Source organism: Myotis nattereri (genome assembly GCF_964212035.1).
Source record: "Myotis nattereri genome assembly, chromosome: 2".
Taxonomy (NCBI): Eukaryota; Metazoa; Chordata; class Mammalia; order Chiroptera; family Vespertilionidae; genus Myotis; species Myotis nattereri.
In genome coordinates, this window is record NC_138076.1 from 136,926,721 (window position 1) to 136,939,328 (window position 12,608).

The window sequence follows — 12,608 nt, forward strand, 5'->3', positions numbered from 1 at the left end:
GTCAAAGATCCAAAAAGAAACCCTTCTAAGGATGAAACATAGCTGTATTAACAGGCATACAGAAACAAGTAAGACAAGACAGTCTCAAACTGGGATATTTGATTACCCCACCTTAAATTGAACATGAATCTCTAGAGTCCCATTTGGTGTTTGCACAGACAGATTGAGCTAATATATAGTGTGAAAACAAGGCAGCTCCATCCTTTTTCTGTATATCCACTTCAATTATTGATTTTTATGGTATACTCTACTGTTTATGGTTCACTGGAGGGCCTCCTAGCAGTTCCACCAAGATGCAAGCTGGCCAACCACTTGAATAGTAGGTCCAGACATCTATTTCTTTACAGGCTATACATCTGAAATCTCCCCTGACTTCCCAGTGTTTTAATAATATACAAGAGATGGGCATGGCATGATTCAAACTCTATCAATTTGTCTTTTGTTCAATTTTATGATGATTCTTAATAAGACTCTTAATAATTATTAGACCAGGAGGACCTCACAGACCTACTTTCTCCCCATTCAAATGTAAGTTTGCCTCTTTGAATTAAATAGGCTCAGATTTTACAACCTCTCAAATATTTTAATCTTAGGAAGGATACCTAAGATTGGAAAGTAAAACCCCAGTATCAATAATGAATCTCATTGATTTGTTACCACTTTGCTGTTCCCCGTGTTTACCTGACAGACACCCAGGCCTAGAAAAGTGTCAGGACCATAGAAGTGGTCTGTTCTGTCTCTCATCAAGTTTGTCTACTATCCCAGTTGAAATCTCAGTTCTAAAAATGGATTTTTCCTGATAACTTGGTAATTTATAATTCTTTTGAAAAAACTCATAGCTTTTTTTTTAAATCCTCACCTGAGGATATGTTTTTATTGATTCCTGAGAGAGAGAAACATCAATCGGTTGCCTCCCACACACACCCTGACTGGGGATGGAACCCACAACTTAGGTATGTGCACTTACCAAGAATCGAACCTGCGGCCTTTTTTATGTGTGGGATGACTTTCCAACGAACTGATCACTGAGCTAGGGCACATTCATAGCTTTATAATGTGTATAATTTTAATTATTTCTCTTTCAATAGTGCTCTGATCCCATTCAAACATTCATGGCTATCTTCAGTTTGTCAAAGCCTCTGAATCCCACCAACTTTATTATTCCTCTCCTAGGAAGGAATGTTCATCTTTAGGGTACCTCTGATTTATGTGCCTGCTCTTCATTTCGAAACTTTGACATGCTCATGTTCTTAACTTCTATGTATTAATCTATAAATTAATCATTCTAATATATATCTTCAAATTTAACTATACAGAATTGGCAAAGTAAATAATTTAAAATTCTCTGGGAGTCTTCATTTTGAGCAGAATTGGTTTAAATTGTGTTTATTGGTTAAATACTGAAGCACCAAGAAGCAACACACATCATATATAAATTGTAAACACAGTTTTTTTCTCATGTTTTTATAGAAATGTGCACACAGTTATGGCAAATGTGGGCTTCTCTTAGTACAAGCCAGATCAGAATTACCAAGATAAACACAGGCCACAACTTTTTATACTGTATGACTGGGTGATGGGCTATTTTAGCATTTAAAAGTTATTTCTGCATTTCAGTTACAGTTCCTGTGTTTTAATTCTAATGACCTGTTCAAAAACATCTTACCTCTCCTGGATGGAGTTATTCCATCTAGAGGAAGTTTCCTCATGCCAATATCTAGCCCTCAATTTATTTTTATAAATTGTGGTCTTGCCTGTTTCCCCTTTAGTTTTATATAATGTTCCTATCACTTTTCTTAGATTTCCAATTCCATAAATTTCTTGAGCATTTTTCCCACAGCACAAGCAACCTCTGCATTTCAACAATTGAGTCACCTTGAAACTCACCCAATAATGCTTTTAGTATTTTAGGCTGTCCACAGTTTATGTAATCCTATTCCACAGTTGTCCCAATCTTCAAAGAGCGGTTCCTCAATTGGCTTTATTATTCCTCTTCTTTCTTCAACTTAACAAAGTATATGTCAAAGTTTTTTGCATCTTAACTTTTTCTGGTTTATTTATTTCAGGCTTCCCATGAGATCTTTCTTTCTTATTCTTTTGCATTTGAGTTATCCTTGACTTCCTTAACCTAGTAACCATTAAAACCCATTTCCTTCTAGAATTATTTTAAGAAATTTCATCTAGATATATTTTTAAGCATGTGCCTTTTATTATTTTAAACAGAGGCTTCATTGGTTCTAAAAGCTGAAATCTCCTATGAAGTTTACCTAATTTGGGGGCATCCCTCAATTCTTCCCAGATATGTTCTTGATTACTTCTAGAAGAAAGCCTTTTTTTTTAATTACCCTAACCACCATCTCTTTCATTAAGTGGTCCTCGCCTTAGGGAGGTGTCTGAACGTGCAGGAGGCTCTTGTGATGTCAAAATTACTGAGGACAGAATTTGCTCTTGGGAATTAGGTGAAATATCAAATATACTTATCATAGATAGTAGGGTTGTGTCCCCCCACACCTTGGAATACTGTTCTGCCTAAAATGTCAGTATCAGGAACATATTCATGGAAAACACTAATCTAAACATCATCAGATAATACCTCATCTAAATTCCCAAACTGAAATATCCCAGATAAAGTCACTATTTTGTTATCTGTTTTACATTTTGGCTTTACTGGCTTATCTTTCTTTCTGCCATTGTTCTAATAAGAAAAAATTCTCAATGATATTGGGTTCCAAGGTAGTTTTAGGGTTCTAAGGTAGTTTTATTTGTGGTTAAAGCCACAGTATAGTTTTCAGGTTTCACAATCACTATTTATAAACAGTGAGCAGTACAATCTAAGAGTGAATAGATGGTCTAGTCTGTAATATTTACATAAATGCATTAGGCTTACATGAGGATTATCATTTAATAAAAATATCTCATAGTAGAAGATATCACAATAATCATGCGATTTATTAATAATTAAATACCTCACACTCAGAAACTAATTATTTTCTTTTTTTAATTTTTCAAAATTAAATGTATTAGAGTTACATTGGTTAATAAGATTATATAGGTTTCAAGTATAGATTCCTGTGATACATGAAAATAATTTTAAATGGGTCTTACCAACCAAGAAAAACTGTCAAAGTTAAAGAAAGACCTAGAAGAGGCTTCTGAAAGATGGCAGGTTATATAGCACCAAGAGTCTGACTACAGATTTGGACAAGATTCCACTGGCAGAATCTGCTTGATATAATTATTTGGAACTTCAGAGGCTGTTGAAGACTTGCAACTTTTAGGGGGAAATTTTGACAGTAAATTGCAATTAATTTGGGTTTATTTCATTTTCTTAGCAAAGTGGAAGCTATCTATCTCCTACCCCTTCCATGTGGCTTGGCAGCTGTGTTCATGGAATAGCTAGTGCAGAGTTTACTGGATGATGAATGGGGGAAAAAAGGATCCTGTCCTTAAAATATCAGGGCTGTCTGCTCTGATTGCTGCTTTTGACCACAGGAGTGCAGTTGAAGAAATGGGCAGACGTTATTGTTGCACCTCCTTCCAATGGTGCAATTTCCACCTCCAGGAGATTTCAAGGGCCAAGCTCCTTGCCTGAATTTCGTGCATTGAGTCTCTGTGTATAGATAATTTGGAAAACAAACAAACAAACATACAGAATGAGAAGACAAGGCAACCAAAAAAGTGTTATTTAAGAATGTGCTTAGCAACATAAACATAATAAATACCACAATAACATAACAATATTTAAAAAGGTTAACTTTTCTCACAGAACCAGAAATCCAGTGGTGAAAACTCCAGGGGTTTTGCTGCTGTTAAACACTGTCTTCCAAGACTGAGCTTGTTTCCTTGAACTACTTATTTTCACTAAATCTGCTAGTGTTGGCTTTCAGCTCACATTTGCTACTTCATAGTTATAAGAGAACACTGCACTCCTGTCTCATATACACATTCTAGACAGAAAAAAATAAAGTAGAAACAGGCAGCTTCAATGTAAGAAAACAAAACTGTTTTTCAAAAAACCCTAAAATATACTTAATTGGCCAAAATAGTTATAAGACTATACCTAACTAAAGAGATTCACAAAAGTATTTTGACCTACTCTACCTAAATGAGAGTCACAAAAGTATTTTGAACTCAGTACATTGCTGCTCCAAAGCAGTACATTTGTATTAAGGAGGAGTGTAGGAAGTGCTAATGGTAGGAAATTCATAGTCACCCTAAGAAATAAAAGAAGTTTGCTTCAGGGCTTATCAGAAGAGGCAGCCCTTCTGAAGAATATGGAGAGAGAACAGTTCAGACGACCATGAGATTCTTGGAGAGAGCAGTGACATGTAATTCAAACAAATGGGAAGTGAGTAGCAGCAGTATATATGGGTAGAGTTTGTGTACAAGAGACTTCAGGAAAATGTATATTGAAATAGCTTTGAAAACAGTAGCCTATTGTCTTCTTGTTTACACTATTTCACTTGCACATGAACTGCCCTCCACTTTGAAAAATCTGCTCTTTTATCTCTATTTTTTAAATTCTGCACTACTTGTTTACCTTCTATGATGGTCTTTACTATATAATGTCTTAGAGAACTAAATATATTTAATCATATAAAGCAAGTTAAGATTGATATGTAAGTGCAATGGAAAAGAGTAAGGAGTTAAAATAAATTAACAATAATTACAAAAATCTTATTCTCAGGAAGTAAGCAGTCAGAAAAAGAGAAATGGATGCGAGAGACATTGTGGGGAAAAAAAAATGATACAGCTTGAATTTGGAGTGGGTTTTGGATGAGAGTGAGGGTGAGGAATAATACTTATGCCTTAGTTGTCTTTATGTATCTTCGCACTGAGCATACTGTTTTGATTATCTTGGGCATGTGATGAATACTTGCTGAATTTCTCTTGTCATTCAGCTCCCTCTGCAATTTTCCCATTTTAAATTAGAAGTGGAACTGTTTGAAGAAAGAAGTTCAACAAATATTCATCACGTTCACAGGATGACCAATAGAGTCTGCTAAGCATGAGAACACATAAAGACAATGAAAGCATCGCCTGTCTTCTCAAAAAGCTCATATAAAAAAATCTTCAATACAAGGTGAAAACACAAGTGGCTTAATAAAAACTAAATCAGACTGTATTGAACATGAGCAATATGTAAACTATTTTATTATATCTTAAAGATACCCAGATGAATAATGTACAGTCAACTATTATTAATAGAATTCTAGTCCACTTAGAAAAGGGAGAACAGATATTATGATGATGGCCACCTTATGTGTAGCAACAACCATTTGCTTTACAATGTATATACATTTTGTCTCTGTTCTTATAACAACATGAAATACAGAATTTCTGTCCCCATTTAAAGGACAAAGAAATAGGCCTACAAGTTAAGTAAATATATAAGATATTAAATAATGGTATGCAGATTTGGAGCCAGATCTGATCCTAACCCATATTCTTTCATTATGCCATTTCCCTCTTGAAACAGAATGTGAATCTGTGCATTTTCAAGAGGAAGACATGGCATTCAGTTGGGTCTCTCAGGAAGAAATCTTAAATTAAGAATGTGTTTGTGAATAACTATACTTACACTTAACTTTATATTTTTCTATTAAAAAATAAACTTTGGAGATTGTTACTTGTGGCTTCTTAAACTATTTTTTCCCCCTAGATACTTTTCCTTTTATATTTTTGGTCTTTTTATGCTTTTGAAATGAGCTCTCATTGAAAAAATGTCAAAAAATGTCCGCCATTGGCGTAGTACGGAGAAGCCCACAAGTTAGGACAGATAGCAGGAGGCAAGAGGTGGGAAATGACTGAAGCGATGGCTAACAAATGTTCACAGAAAGATAGAACTATCCAGCAGGTTGTGCCCTAATTTAGCACAAGTTTGACTAGTCACTACTGGTAGGTGGTCTCAGTGTGCTTAGGTCCGGATTCTACACGGCAATACAATTTCTTCTGGCTAAGAGTTCTTGGCTTGTACTGATCACACGGTGGCCTGAGGGCACAGGAGCAATCTATTAGTTTTTCAAAATGCTTTCAGAGACCTGATAGACATACTGAGAGACTTCAGGAGCTCTACACCTCAGTGACAGCATATAATTGGGGCTTCCTGACTGGATACGTAGCTCAGCCAAGATCCAAATGCCATTTGTGAGCTTCAGAGGTTGGGGCATATCATGCCCTTCCACATTCCTCTCAGAAATAGTATAAATGTTGTTGTTTGCAACTTGCTGGAAATAGTGTCAGCATTTACATGACATTCCTTCATCTGAAACTGAAGGTCATTTTCATTGCAGAAATCCTTCCATATTGCAAGAAAGACCTAGTGCTCCATTTTGCCATCTTTTACAGAAAGCACATTGAATGGATGAGGCAGCTAAAGTAGAAGATGTCAATACTGTTTTCCACAGCCACCTGCAGGTTATTCAGAGGTTCCATCTTCATGACTGGGCCCAAGATGTTGAGATTCAGGGAGATATCAATGCTCTGGTTTGGCATCAGTGGTATATGGCCAGAGGAGTTCTGGGGATAACACTAAAGCTATTCTTGTTAACCTGGATTGCAAATGCTGTCATGTGCTGCAGAGCTTTGTTGGTGAAGTTCATTTCCATATAGATATGCCCCTGATGATGAATAAATATTCCAGAAATCTCCAAGCCTTTACTCAGACAGCCTTAGGAGCCACATATCCACCATATGCATGCCTATCCCTGTACAGAACTCAAATAACTCATTCAGACTACTGCTGACCACAGCAAAAGTAAGTGAAGGAGCAATAGTTGCGGGCACTGATAATGGCAGGAAGGATTGTCCCACTGTCAGACTTCCTCCAATGCTTCCGCCAAGCTCACTGCCAAGAAGAATATCTAGTCTTCCTCCCAAGAGATCCACTGCTCCCATCTGCATGGCGGATGCTTGTGTCACATTGACTGGGGAACCAAGGTCAATGTTCAACAGGTCTCCCAGAAGGTCACCTTGAGAGGGAATAACCTGACACTGTTCCAGGTTGGTGGTAGTGGTGGTGCCAACAGGACTGTCAGCTGCATCAGTGCTCCCATGATGTGTTGGCAAGTGTTTGTGATGGATCCATGACTTCCTTCCACAAAAGCATTGGAAGGCTTGTGGTACAAAGAGGCAGAGAACCACTGTGTCAGATTAGCTCACCCAGCAGAGTTGGCTCAATGAGATCTGTCTCCTCAGAGATCCATGTCTTCTCAGACAATACCACTTCTTTGGCTGTGACAGAGTTCATTGAGAGAAGCCTCCAATAAATATAGCCGCTGTCTCAAAGGTAAAGATTATCAGAATCCTGAGTTGCCAAAATCAAGACCTGTTTCTGTGCTTCTGATGGTTTCTTAAGAAATAATTTCACTAAAGCAGTAAGCAGAGTGAGCTGCAACCTGGGTTCTTTCATCATGAACACCCTCCAAGGAAGTCTCTAGTAACTCATCTGCATTGTCAATTCATTCAGCATAATCTCCCACAATCCAGCTCATAGCTGCTCAAGCATCTGGCTCATCCAAGTTCTCACAACAGTGACAATATACTTTCATACTTGTTGGGGTACTTGTGGAAGATGTCACTGATTAAAACAATCACCTCTTGGGCCACATAATTTACTTTGGTCTAGATAAGATCAAGCAATTTGCTTATACAATGTTCTGTATATTCCTCCACCTTGATGGCACACTGTCCAATAGCCCAAACAGCTTTGCAAACAAAGTCAACACCAAACTTTGAACATATTCCTTCAGTTCTGCCAGAATCTGAACCATATTAGCTTGGGATTCCAAAAGAATCATGATGTCAAACTTCTCTAGTGTAACATAGATGGGATCATTATACTTCACAAAGAAGACTTTGATTTCCTGCTTTAAGATTTCAGGCAGTTTTTTGACAATTCAGTTGATGTTCTTCAGGATGATGTACTGCACCTCTGGCTCCCCACAGAGCAAAGCGACAAATGGAGGGGCCAACTTCTTCAGCACCATATTATAATAGAGTACCTGGGTAACAACTCTATACGTTTCATTAGGAATTTTACTGTGAAAGATCCACAGCTGAGTTGGTATGAGATAGCCAGGGAATTAGCCACTCACAGGTGCTCTGAGCCTCCTGGTTATTCTTTAGAATTGTAATTGGACAGGCAGTGCAGAATGAAAATCTGATCCCATTCAGAGCACTCATTCAGGGCTGTCAGCACCTTACCGATGTTCTGTGGGCTCAGATCAAATAAGTTGCTGTTTGGGTGTGATTCACTGATTTCAGATAACATTGCTACAGCATTAGCCACTCTTGAATTTGAATCTGCTACGAGATCCTGCAGAGAATTCATAAATCCCAATCTTCCACCATTTGAGCATTGATATCATGACATATTACCAGGCAGATTGCTAGTTTTCTGGACACAGGTATCTTCATCCTTCAAGCACTTGTGGAGAGATTCACAGAGATATTCTATAAGCTTGTCTACTTGATGCACCCTATGGTTCTGACTGCCAAAGCCTGAGTCAAAGAATTGGGATCTTCACAGTCCTTCACAAAGCTATTGACATCCAGGATGACCATGCCTGGATGCTTGTTGGCATAGTTCATCAATTAGAGATACACAAGCTTCTTTAGTTTCAGGTTGTCAGTCTGCACACAGTTCACTACATATGGAAAGAGTGCTAACATCCTTCCCCACAATCATAGCAGCAATTTCTTTCTTCACAGCCTCCTTCCTCTTTTCTTCCTTTTCATTGTTGCATTCAGCCTTTAATTCAAAGATTTATTTCTTTTCATTGGTTGTGAAGTATTTGTAGTCAGTCATGGAGTTGTCTCTTTAATGTACTCCAGAAGCCAGGGCCAGGTGGCGTCAGCAGCCAGAGAACACAGCCTCAGCGAAGTGATGGTTTAGTCACCTTAATTTTCCCATCAAGACCTTGAGGCATCAAAGGAGAGTGAGAAGGAAAACCCATCACAAGTATCAACTTTTTTTTTAAGTCCACATTTGGTCTTGAAAATCCATGTGGATTTTACTTTTACTCCACAATATGTATCCTATATAATAAAAGCCTAATATGCTAACTGTCCGGTCATCTGTTCAACCAATCAAAGCATAATATGCTAATGATATGCTAAGGTCGCTCATCCGCTTGCAACGACATACACTGACCACCAGGGAGCAGATAGTCGACTGGTTGACCAATCGCTATGACGTGCACTGACCACCAGGGGGCAGATGCTCCGACTGATAGGTTAGCTTGCTGCTGGGGTCTGGTGGATCAGAACTGAGCCAGACCAGCCGGACACGCCCTGGAGCCCTCCTGTGGTTTCTCCCCGGCTGGCCAACCTCCTGCATCCCTCCCCAGCCCCGATTATGCACCAGTGGGGTTCCTCGGCCTGGCCTGCACCCTCTTGCAATCCAGGACCTGTTGGGGGATGTCAGAGAGCCAGTTTCGACTCAATCCCACAGGCCAGACCAATGGACCCCACTGGTGCGTGAATTCATGCACTGGGCATCTAGTATTCTATAAGTATAGAATTTTATTTTCAATAAATAAACAGCTCTCCAACAAGATATATTATTCTTCACTGTGTTGTGTCATATGCCTTTCATGCTCAGTATTCATCCAAGAGTTTCATTTTTCATAGTTGGAAGGAAACTCAGTTGAGGTAGCATTCAGAGAGCTTGCAAAGTTTAAGGTATTCAATTTGATTACAATTCAAATGTGCTTATCTGAGAGGAATCAAGTGTCCATTGTTGCCATCCGAATATGGGCTATATTATTGTTTTAATTGGGAAGCAAACAAACGTTTTCCCGAAAAGTATCCATGCCATCATTTTTATAAAAACTGAGTTGAAGTTTAAATAAAACATTATCTGTAATATTTTGACCTCATTCTGCATAGGGCTGGCAGTTCCACATACTTGTCTTTTATCCCCTTTTATACTCTTTTAAAAAATTCCTTTCTGATCCTGGATGGAAAAAAGTTCTCAGCTAAAATGAGTTTATTTTGTTTCTGAGTTTTGACGGTGATGTCTACTTGTGTTTATTGTTTTTATAATTTTGGCAGGATAAAGAAAAGCATTTTTGCTTTTAAAAATCATAGGGGAATATTTAAATTAATAAAAAGAAAATGAGAGCAACTTTAGGCCATTCTTTTGAAGCAAGTAGGCAATTCAAAATCACAAGGCAGGGTATCAAAGAACCTTTGCCTACAAAGGCTTCCTGCTACCAAATCAAGACTAAATTTAATTGAAACAAATTATCCATATAGTGCAACAGACTTAAAATATTTTTCCATTTTCTTTTTCTCCAAGTCCCTGTACATTAATATATCCTCCCCAAATATATTGCTAATCATATCTACTACCTCTGTTTTATTGCTAATATTTTTCTGTCACTTATTTAACCTGTAAAATGGTACAAGTAAATCTGATTATGGTTAAAGGCAAATTACCTTTAACCATAAATATGTACACACTATCATATATTCAAACTTATACACAAATACACACACACACATACACACACATCTTTGCCTTGGGAAGTGTGACACAGAATTCCATGCAAAAAGAGAAGACAGACTTTGCAGAAGACCATCATATTGTTAAGCTTTACAGATCATGTGTTCTATGCTCTGGCCAATGTGGCTCAGTTGGTTGGTGTGTCATCCTGTACTCTGAAGGTTACATGGATTTGATACCTGGTCAGGCCACATACCTACGCTGCCCCCGTTGGGGCACATAATGGGAGGCAACTGATTGATTTCTCTCTCGCATCAATGTTTCTCTCCTCTCCTCTCCTCTCCTCTCCTCTCCTCTCCTCTCCTCTCCTCTCCTCTCCTCTTCTCTCTCTTCCCTTCCCTTCACTCCCCTCCCCTCTCCTCTCCTCTCCTCTCCTCTCCTCTCCTCTTCTCTTCTCAAAAACTTGATCTGTAAATCCAGTTGTGATCTGTAAATTTAATCCACCCACATTTTATATTAAAAGTGTCAACTGGAAAACTAATATTTCAACAGATAAAGAACTCTTTTGACCTTCCCTTAACATATTCTAAGGTCCTTAATAGAAGGAGTTGACATAAGTAGGTGAAATAAAATTTCTTAGAGGAAATGATATATGAACTCAAAGTAAGCTGGGTAGAAATATCTAATTAAGAAGGGGAAAGCAGAGTGTTTCAATCAAAAGGGACAATGTATAGAAATGTTGAATATGAAGGACTGGAAGAAGGCTAGTGGCACTGGACGAGAGAAAGTAGGGAAGATTGGTGTAAAGAGGGAACAAGAGAGCAGGGTATAAAGGTTGCATTATTCAGGGTGCTGAAGGCCATAGTCAGAATTCTATCCTCTTTCCTAAGAACAATATGTACCATTAAAGGGTATTAAGCATAGGGGGAATGTGACCAGAAATATATTTTGATATATTACTCTGCAATAGAAAATAGGTTAAAGGAAAATTTAGAGATTGCTGGGAGATTAGTTTGTAGGCTATTGAGAATTCTATAACAATAACTATAGCAGGAAATGTTGTTCTAGCATTGCACATGCAAAAAAATAAACAATCTGAGAAATATTTACAAAATCTGATTGGCAGGACTTGGTGATGGTTTAGATGTGAAAGGTGAAGAAGAACGCTGTGTCCAACATGACTACTAAGTTCCTTGCTAGTAAAATCTACAGTGCCAATCAGAGAGACAAGGAAGGCTGAAAAAAAAAAAACTAGAAATGAGAGAGAATATCATGAATTTACTTTTTATATATCTTGTATTTGAGATGCTTTTGAAATTTCCAAGAATGAATATCAGAGAAGGGTCCTGGGTAAGTGCATCTCTTATGTCTGTATAACTAGCTAGTAATAGAAGTCATAAAGGTGAATAAAGACATCAGAAGTGAGAAATGAGAGATTCTATTACTAAGCTTAAGCAACTTCAATATTCATTGGCCCACTCTGATGAACCTGATAAGCATAGAGAGAGGTAAGAAGAAAATCAAAGGGCATCATTGCAAGAAATTCAAATAATGAGAATATCTCAATGCAAGAGAGGAGAAAATAGTGCTGAATGTTACTTAAGCAGACTAGGAAGCATATACAAAACTGTTCTTTGACTTGCATGCATATATGCAAAACCCACTGACACATGGTGTGGTAAAGGCGAAAGGTAGGTGAGGGCTAGAAGGGATCAATGGGGGAAAAGGTATCTGTAATACTTCCCAGGAAGATGATTGTGGTTCTTATCAGAAGCTGTTTGGTAGAGACAAGGTGCTAATGCCAGATGAGGATTTGAGGAGTGAGAGATAATAAATGAATGCAGCAATTATAAACATATCTTTTGAGGAAAAATTGTATTAGAATTCCATGGCTCTACATGTTGATGAAATGATAGTAAAACTCACACCCATACCAGAAACATGAACATTAATCTAAACTCATACTTCTACTTTACCTTTCTACTACCAGTTTGCTTTGAAATTTGCAAAATTCTGTCCTTAAAGACTTACATAGCAAGCAGCAGCATAGGCTAAAAAGAATATAAGCCATGGACTTGAATCCCAAATCTATCACTGACTAGCTGTAAACCTTGAATAAGCTGCTTAACCTCTCTAAGCCTTTATTATCTCATTACGA

The 12,608-nt window shown here is 37.8% G+C and overlaps 1 pseudogene across 1 annotated transcript; it reads right to left on the reverse strand.

The window, feature by feature from the left end:
• Positions 1–6,014: 6,014 nt before the first annotated feature.
• On the reverse strand, positions 6,015–8,809 carry LOC308514461 (AP-1 complex subunit beta-1-like; annotated as a pseudogene). Its single transcript has one exon. The product of its transcript is annotated as an AP-1 complex subunit beta-1-like (transcript).
• Between the last annotated feature and the right edge of the window lie 3,799 nt (positions 8,810–12,608).